The 9,987-nt window shown below is 42.0% G+C and overlaps 1 non-coding gene across 1 annotated transcript; it reads left to right on the forward strand.

Moving 5' to 3' along the window:
* Positions 1 to 4,162: 4,162 nt before the first annotated feature.
* Positions 4,163 to 4,237, forward strand: Trnat-ugu (transfer RNA threonine (anticodon UGU)). Its single transcript has one exon. It is a non-coding gene; the product is annotated as a tRNA-Thr (tRNA).
* Positions 4,238 to 9,987: the final 5,750 nt, after the last annotated feature.

The raw sequence follows: 9,987 nt of genomic DNA on the forward strand, positions 1-9,987 counted from the left end.
AAAGCGGTCATGGCATGAGTTCCTGAACTCTATCAATCGTTCCACTTGTTCCTCAAAAGTATGGGAAGCCATCCAGTAAACACAGCCATTAATCAATAGCTGCAGTGTTTAACCAGGGGCGCCTCCAAACAACACCTAAAAACATTGCTCAGACACTGGCCGAGTATTTTGCACAAACTACTGCTAATGCAAGCCAGGATCCAGTGTTTCGTCGCTACCGTGCGACTGTCGAGAGGGAAAAGTTGGACTTTAGGTCGAACAGTTCTGAGGCGTACAACTCCCCTTTCTCCACGTGGGAGCTTGAATCAGCACTGACTGAAACTTCTGACACTGCATCAAGTCACGACCAATTCTGGTACTGCATGCTTTGACATCTGCCAGTGGCATCAAAGGAAATCCTCCTTGAATGTTTTAATCTAACATGGCAGACAGGTGTCTTCCCCAACTCGTGGAGGGAGGCAATTTTAATCCCTCTCCTCACACCAGGAAAGGACCACAAATGTCCCAGTAGTTATTGGAGTATCACCTGGATAATCTGTGTAGGAAAGACCCTGGAACAGATAGTTAACCATCATCTGATCTGGCTTTTAGAGACCAGGCAACTCCTTAGCCTTTCTCAGTGTGGATTCCGAAAATTTCGGTTGATGGTCGACAACCTGATCCTCCTCAAAGCAGCTATTCAGCAGGGTTTCCTCCATCAGCATCACTGTATTGGCATATTCTTTGATATCACTAAGGCATACGATACTACTTAGAGACACTGTATTCTTGCACAACTGTGTCAATGGAGCTTTTGTTGCCACCTCCCAATTTTCATTTGGTCTTTCCTGTCTCAGCACTTTTTTGGACCAGAGTTTATCACACACTGTCTTATCGATTTGAGCAGGAGAATGGTGTCCCCCAGGGCACTGTTTTTAAGTGTTACTCTCTTTGCCATAGCCATCAACAGTATAACATCTACGGCAAGGAGTCCAGTACAGTGCTCCTTATTTGTTGATGACTTTGCTGTTTTCTGTTCCTCCTCCAGTGTTGCAGTGGTGCTCTGTCACACACACACACACACACACACACACACACACACACACACACACACACACACACACACACCAATCGGCTATGACTAATGACAACGAATTGTCAAAAGCAGCACGCATTGGTTGAGCTGCAGACATTTTACATGCACTTTAGCCAAATTGTATAAAATATTCTAATATAATAATAATAAGAGGACATTTACATCTGTACTTAGTACTTTGCATTAACATAATCTCCATGAAATTGCAGTGCAGAGTAATACAGCATTTCAAAATCACTCATGCAAAAATCTGAGAAGTCCATCTGTCATGCTACTAATTTAAAAAATATGACAGTAGCAATCTCCCACTAGTATACCAGTGTAATTACATACACAACAATGTGAAACAAAGTATGCACCACCATTACCAGTATCTCACACAGTAGCATGATTATGAAGACAGTCTGCAGACTATGTGTGAGAAGTCACTTTTACTGTTATTTTTTACCTTAGTGGAGAGCCTGTCCATCTCTGCCTCTTCTTAGTCCACTGTTTGTGTTCTACCCATTCTAGAGCACAGCTTGCTGCGAGCATACACAAACGAGAATTTTGATTGCCTGAGGGGGTGAGGAGAGTGGGAAGAAAAAGTCCCACCTCCCTCCCACAGGGCTGGCAAACTGCATCTGTGTTCTGCTGCTGCTGCAAAAGCAGAACTGACATAATTATCATAGGAACCATTGATCTCTTGTGGTTTATTTATTCAAATCAGAAGGAAATACAATATAATATAATTAAAAACAAAAGACAGAAAGAGTTACTAGGCTACTTTACTGTTTCCCAACATCTTGCAACATCAGTTGCATTTGGAGTTGAGAGCAGGAAGTCTTGTGTGCAAGATGAAGGGTACAGCTGACAGATCAGTAGGTGTTCCGTGGTGTGCTTTTCTCTGCAGCTGCAATTGGTAGTATCCACAGGGAAGTGTCATTTCTGGAGGTTACTCAAGATGTCTCTCAACTGCAGGTTTTCATGATAAGGCTGATTGCTTCTCTTCGCATTGGCAGCTACCTCATGATGAATATCTGGCAGTGCTATGCCTGTCCACATAACACCAACGGAATCATGAACTCTGTTGGATTTTTTGTTGACAACAGGTCTGAACACATTGTGAATGTATATATTTACCTGGTTGGAATGTTATTAGCCAAGCTGGAGGTCAGTTCACATGGTAAGGCCCTTACACAAGCAGTTTAGAAATAGCTTGTACTAAATGTAGCTTGTAATTTTTAGAATTCCTTGCCGTTTTGGAGGCTCAAAGTTTACAGGTTATTTTATTCTCTGAAAGTACAAGCTGACACCATATGTACTCAGTGTGTATACCTGGAGACCTCATTCAATATTTTCAAGAAACTGCTCTGGCAGTCATTGAGTGACCAAGGTGAAGCTAACTGCATATTGTGGAACATGTTGTGACAAACTGTGCCTGTTGTCTGGGCTCTGAGATCATACTTGGATTGTTCAGGCCACTGGCAGAGAATATTAGCCTTCCTCACAGAGTTTAAATAAAGCTTGCAACCTGCAATATTTGTTTGCAACATGCTCCTTTACAACTTTTTTTTGTAATATTACAGGTATTTGTGTGTGTGTGTGTGTGTGTGTGTGTGTGTGTGTGTGTGTGTGTGTGTAGAGTGTAGTGTAATGTTTGTATTGTATGATGATGATATGAGAGAAGGGAGGGGGTGAAACCTAATGTCACCATATAGCCTACTTCTTGTGAATAGCACCAAGGGGGCCGCCAAGCTGAACGTCCCCATTCAACAATGGATCACCATCAACAGTGTCACATGCCCTCACTTCGTGAGACACTGCAGAGAAGTTTGGTATTCAAACCAAGGCACTGGAGTCAAGTCTGCTGATCAGGAACTTTACTCCACCACCTCTCCTTTCCTTGCATTAGTGATCTCAGCCATGAGGGCAGGCTAATCTGCAGCATTGTCCTCAGAAATGATGATGGAGTCCTGGTTCTGAGTCGGTTGGAAGGCTTGAACTAGAGACTGTAAAGGTTCTGTGAAAAGCTACACTGAGAGGTCCTAAACTTGTGCCTCAGTGTTGGTGAACTCTAGCGTACTCATAAATGAGTCAGTTGTGCACTTACATCAACTTAGCTTGTAACCAATCAAACTATATTTTTGATTTTCTACTATGCTAGATTCCTGACACTGCCAGGGTGTTTACTTAGAACATTTATAAAATCATATTCAGATATCAAAATGCTACCAGAATGAGATTTTCACTCTGCAGCAGAGTGTGCACTGATATGAAACTTTCTGGCAGATTAAAACTGTGTGCCGGAGCGAGACTCGAACTCGGGATCTTTGCCTTTTGCAGGCAAGTGCTCTACCAACTGAGTTACTCAAGCATGACTCACAACCGTCCTTACAGCTTCAGTTCTGCCAGTACCTCATCTCCTATATTCCAAATTTCACAGAAGCTCTTCTGCAAACCTTGCTGAACTAGCACTCCTGGAAGAATGGATATTGCGGAGACATGGCTTAGCCACAGCCTGGGGGATGTTTCCAGAATGAGATTTTCACTCTGCAGCGGAGTGTGTGCTGACATGAAACTTCCTGGCAGATTAAAACTATGTGCCAGACCTCGACTCAAACTCGGGACCTTTGCCTTTTGCAGGCAACTGAGCTACCCAACCACAACTCACAACCCATCCTCACAGCTTCATTTCTGCCAGTACCTTGTCTCCTACCTTCCAAACTTCACAGAAGCTCTTCTGCAAAGGTTTGAAGAATAGAGAAGCTGCATGGTCATCATTGGTATCTGTTCTTTTGGAACAGTTTCTTCTGCAAAGGTTTGAAGAATAGAGAAGCTGCATGGTCATCATTGGTATCTGTTCTTTTGGAACAGTTACTATCTTCATATAGTTAAGGGCTATCCGGCCATTGACCTTCTTCTGTGCGAATTCGTACGCTTTTGCCTGAACTCTTACAGGAATCGTGACTGTAGTTGGTGCTAGTAATGAGTGAATGGGCAAATATCCTTTAGGAATATTACAAATATAGGTTGAGGACAGCTGGGAATGTGGGTCTCATGGCAAGTGTGCAAGGTATAAGTCCCTTCAGTCATGCTATCCTCTGTGCCCTCAGTGGCTCAGATGGATAGAGCATCTGCCATGTAAGCAGGAGACCCCAGGTTCGAGTCCTGGTTGGGGCACACATTTTCAGCTGTCCCCTTTGAGGTATAACAACACCCATTAGCAGCTGAGGGTTTCGATTAATTAATATTTCTTTCTAGGGAAGCTGCATGGTCATCATTGGTATCTGTTCTTTCAGAACAGTTACTATCTTCACATCTTCGCAAGACTCATGTGTTGATTGAAACCACTGCTAACAAATATAGCAACACGCCTCAGAACTGCTTTAATGTCTTCCTTTAATCCAGCTTGGTGGGAATACCAGACATTCAAGCAGTACTCAAGAATGGGTTGCACCAATGTTTTATAAGTGGCCTCTTTTGTAGATGAGCCACACTCTCCCAATAACCCAAAGTTGACCACACATCTTTCCTACTACCATCCTTATGCTCCCATGCACTTCATATTGCTTTGCAATGTTACATCTACATATTTAATTAACATGACTGTGTCATCTGCAGCCCTCTCATACTGTATTCAAACATTAAGGGATTATTCTTCCCGTTCATCTTTACATTTAACTTGCATTCTTCTACATTTAGAATGAGCTGCCTCTTATCATGTGAAGTAGAAATTCGTTTTCAGTCATCTTAGATCATTCTACAGTAATTCAACAACAGTACTTTCTCATATACCACAGCATCATCAACAAACTGTTGCAAACTGCCATTCACCATAGCCATCAGATAGTTTATTCATGTAGAGGACAAGAGGGGTTCTATCACATTTCCCTGGCACACTCGAGATAATACCCTTGTCTCTGATAAAGGCTAACTGTCGAGGACATGACTTAAGAAGTCTTCGAGTCACCTATGTGGGAACCTATTGGTACGTTCAGAGCTTTATTAAAAGGCTGCAGTGGGGCACTATGAGAAATGCTTTCTGGAAATCTAGAAACGTGGAATCTGCTTGTTACCTTTTACCCGTGGTTCACTGAATATCATGCAAGAAAAGGGACAGCTGAATTTTGCACAAGTGATGTTTTCTAGATCCATGCTGATGTGCGGCCAGAACCTTTTCTGCCATAGTGAAATTTATTATACTGAGCTTAGAATACACAGAACAATTGTGCAGTGTGTCATTATTAAGGGTACTGGTCTTAAATTTTGTGGGCTCATTCGTTTACCCCGGCTGGTCCTAGACTTACTTGGCTGTGACATGTTTCTGACAGTCAGTAGCAGCTAAGGCAAATCAAATGATTCAGGACTCCCAAGGTAATGATGATGCTCATCCCCACCATGAAGGTGGTGACCTTTGTCCAGCCACAACAAATGTGCCACCACCTAATGACAACATTCCATCAACAGATGCACTGGTGTCATCCCTGTTTTGTTGGGTCTACACTTGCTTTGGTCAAAAAGTGTGTGACTACTCTACATCATGTAACCATCCAAATGCAAGACATTTTCTGGATCATTGCCACCCACAGCTCAGACACATGGGCCAAACAAATTTTATGCATATTCTAAGTGACAGTGGTAGAGTTTACATGCTGCATCTCTTAACAAATCACTAGGAGAAGCCAGTACCATTCCTAGGAAGAACCTGCAAATGGAGCTTCTTGCACCAGCTGTGCAACTACAAGATGTGAACGACTCTCCAATCTAGCTAATACCTGTGCTGCAGACTGCGGTCTCTGTGAAAAATTTTCATTGCAGTCTTTGGTTGCAGATATTCAGGAACCAAACCTAAGCATAGATTCTTCTGACACTTTAAACTCTCCCCAAGTATGACACAAAGAACAGTCCAGCAAACCAATAGCAGAGAATCTGTTCATTGCATCACAGTTGTCCGCCACTATGTGCATAACTATTTACAGAGAACCCCAACCCACAAGCACCGTCAATGTGCACTATACTCAACCACCTTCTACAGCTACTTAGTGACTATCAAATGTTAGAATTGGAGATACAGAAGATCACAATTTCTTCTATAAGAAGTGAGTTAGGCAACACATGTTCTTATATGCAGCACATCCAATATGAGCAGCTCTTGTAGTCACCGCACAACTAATAACAACAAGACAGCAACTGTCAAGGCATCAGCAGTGGACATACACCTACTGCCATGACACATAATGCACATAAGCTACTGGCAACACAGGTCAGTATGATGAATTATTCTGGCATTGTGGACACATTCTCTGTGTGTGATGCCCCCAGTGCCCCCATAACTCATATGTGATATTTTGATAGAATGGTATTCACCACTAAACTGTGCATAAAATCAATACTACACCAGGTTACAGTTTTGACAGACTGTTTATTCAAAGCTACAATGCACCTAGCAATGTAGAACTAACTATGATTACATCGAGGTTATCAGCTGACATGTTCCTTACCAATACAGATCCTGGTTTACAACAGTCACCTCCTAGCATGCAAGCAGAGTCTGATGTTGCTGCATCCAATACCCTGTCACCTCTGCACTCCAGCATCCCACGACCACAGATCAACAATCCTTGCTCAACAAATATACCTGTACTGAAAGGAGATGGGGATCACAACACCTCTCTTATGGCAAGAAATCACCCAAACATGCCACATGCAGAGGTATGGTCAGTCATGCACACATATGTGAAGAGGACCTCTGCTGATCTCTTCTCCCTAGTGCTCCACTCTCCTGGGAGGACTCGATGGGCTCTTCAGGGACCTCCGCATTGATAGTGAGTTAATAAGACTCTTTGGTCAGTGATTGGTTGTCTTTGCTATTTTCAATTCACTGTGAACAATTATGTGCTGCACACATTTAATGTTGTATTTCAGTAAGAAACTGGATTATAAAAGCCTAAATCTGCATTCTTTGTTTCACTTCAAGCATTTCCTCCAGTAAATTCCACAGTTCCTGTTTCCACAATTCTTACAAAGATAGTTTCCCATTGCAACTATTCATTAATCTCAGAAGGGAAAGCAGTTCAAATTCCTATCTGGCCAGATAAATTTAGGTTTTTGTGACTTCCCTAAATTGTTTAAGGTGATTACTAGTATGGTTTCTGCAAAAGAGGTGATTGATTTGCTTTCCTGTCCTTTTCCACTGGAAGCTTTTATTCTACATTTAATGATATTAATGTCAATGTAACATTAAAATTCTTGTTGTGTCTATCGCGACTGAGCATCTCTACTATATGGTGAGTAGCAACTTTCCTTCTCTGGTATTGTTACATTCCATACTGCATTTTCCATCGTTTGATTTAAAATCTAATTTTCATTTTCTTGCACTGATTAACCTGTGGTGATCTCAGTTTTCAATGATGTGTTAAACTCTAACTTCCTTCCTCATGTTACTTTGTTTTGAATATGGTGTAGCAATTAATATTACTGATGAAATATTTTCTGTTTTCTTGCAGAACAAAGAAAAAGCTCTTGAAGATACATCCCCACAAGGAAAGGTTAGTAGGAGGTATGTTATGAACAGTAGTGATAATATTAGTTGAATTTATAACATGGTGTGAGATCTCAACACAAAAAAATGTTTCTTGTCATGGTAAAGTAAATTTCAGGCTGTAAACAACCAATAGAAATGAAGTTCTCTCTCTCTCTGCCTCTGTCTTTCTCTCTCTCTCCCCTTTATCAATATATCCCCCCCCCCTCTCTTACCTCACTACTCTCCCTTCACCATCAGTTACTTCCCTTCTGCATGTGTGGTGTCACACTTTGGCCCATGGCTGTGATGTTGGACACAAAGGGAACAGATTTCAGGATGAAGGTGACGCAAAGTCAGAGGTAAGAAACTCTTAACAAGTTATCACAGGTTGGGTGGTGGAATGAGATGGAAAGTATCTCCATTGGAGGGAGATTGGTAATGGTGGACAAGGTGTAAATTTTGTTTTGGTTTGGCTATGGTCAGTAAAGTGCTTCTATTAAAGTGAATGAATAAAAAAAGCAGATCACTGACAAGCCTAGAATGGTTAACCTGGAATATGAGACTGTAAGTGAGAACTACAGAGAGCACAGAGATTTCTGTACATGACAGATTTTCAAGACATAGATAGATGTAAGTGTTGAGTTATTTTGAAGAGGGTTTTCATGTTTAATGTGTTCCATTTGGTGTGAAGGAAATTTCTGGGTATATGAAAGGCAGAGCACATTAGGAATGGAGGATTTGGCAGCTGTATTGTGTTGATGCACTGATGAGGTGGTGGGAGAGGTGCACCTACACCTACAGCACCGCCATTAATAAGTATTTTGAGTAGTGTTGAAGAAGCTGTATGACGTCTTCCTTTGGATGCCGCAGACGAAATAAGAAGGGAAACTTGCCGTGCTCTGTTGAAGGCTCCTACTCAACGCAGTAATTTAACCTCTGCAGAAAGGGCTGCATTACGAAATCTGAGAGAGGACCCTGACGTAGTGGTATTGAAAGCTGACAAAGGTAATGCAACTGTTTTGTTACCTCGTGGTGTGTATAAAGATAAGATGTATGGTCTGCGAAGTGACTCTACCTATAGGAGGATTGATTACGATCCTACAGGACGTGTGCAATGAAAAACTTCAGCACTATTAAATTCCTCCTCCTTACCGCAAGAGACCATCAAGAGGTTAAAACCACATGGTTGTGTACCTCCAAGACTGTATGGCCTTCCAAAGATTCATAAAGAGGGTCTTCCTCTGCGTCGAATAGTGAGCAACATTGGAGCTCCTACATATGATTTAGCTAAACATCTTGCTTCCTTACTGAAACCTTTCGTAGGCAAGTGCTCACATCACATACGTAACTCAGCTGATTGTATCAATAGACTGGGGGCTCTTTTTCTTAGCAGTGTAGACCTTCTAGTAAGTTTTGATGTGGTCTCACTTTTTACAAAAGTTCCTCTTGCAGATTCTTTGACACTGATTGGTAACATGTTTCCTGTTGATATCACTGCTTTGTTCAGGCACGCACTTTCCTCAACTTATTTTATGTTTAATCAAGAATATTTTGAACAGACTGACGGTGTCGCCATGGGTAGCCCCCTGTCTCCTTTGGTCGCCAACCTTTTTATGGAGGATTTTGAAGAGAGAGCGCTTGAATCAGCTACCCTGAAGCCAACAGTTTTTTGGTGGTCTGTGGATGACACTTTCATAGTGTGGCCTCATGGAGAAGATAAATTAATGGAGTTTCTACATCACCTCAACTCCATTCATAGCAACATCCTGTTCACCATGGAAATAGAGAAAGATGGTTGTTTGCCTTTCTTGGATGTCCTGGTTCGAAGGAAGAATGATGGTTCTCTAGGGCATTCAGTTTACCGGAAACCCACTCATACTGATTTGTACCTGCAAGCATCGAGTTGCCATCACCCATCGAAAACCATGAGTTTGCTTAAAATGCTTGCTCATAGAGCTCATACTGTCTCAGATCTAGATAGCTTATCTCAAGAACTCGCCCATCTAAAGACAGTATTCAGCGAAAATGGGTATTCCATCCGGCAGATTAACAGGGCACTAACAGTTAAAACTAAGAAGCAGGAAGTGAATAAAGAGGAAAACATGTCGGAACAATCTTTAGCTTTTCTTCCTTTTGTTGGCAACACTTCGTTTAAAATAGCAAGAATCCTCCGAAAATTTCAGGTAAAAGTGGTTTTCCGCCCACCATCGAAGATTGCGGACCTTGTGGGATAGTTAAGGACAATCTGTTACTACGAAAGGCCGGAATTTACAAGATACCGTGCCAATGTGGTATGGCTTACATAGGTCAAACCACACGCACCGTGAAAGAACGCTGCACTGAACATCAATGTTACACCCGCCTTTTGCAGCCAAGCAAGTCCGCTATTGCTGAACATTGTATTTCT

This window comes from Schistocerca cancellata, chromosome 1 (assembly GCF_023864275.1).
Source record: "Schistocerca cancellata isolate TAMUIC-IGC-003103 chromosome 1, iqSchCanc2.1, whole genome shotgun sequence".
Taxonomy (NCBI): Eukaryota; Metazoa; Arthropoda; class Insecta; order Orthoptera; family Acrididae; genus Schistocerca; species Schistocerca cancellata.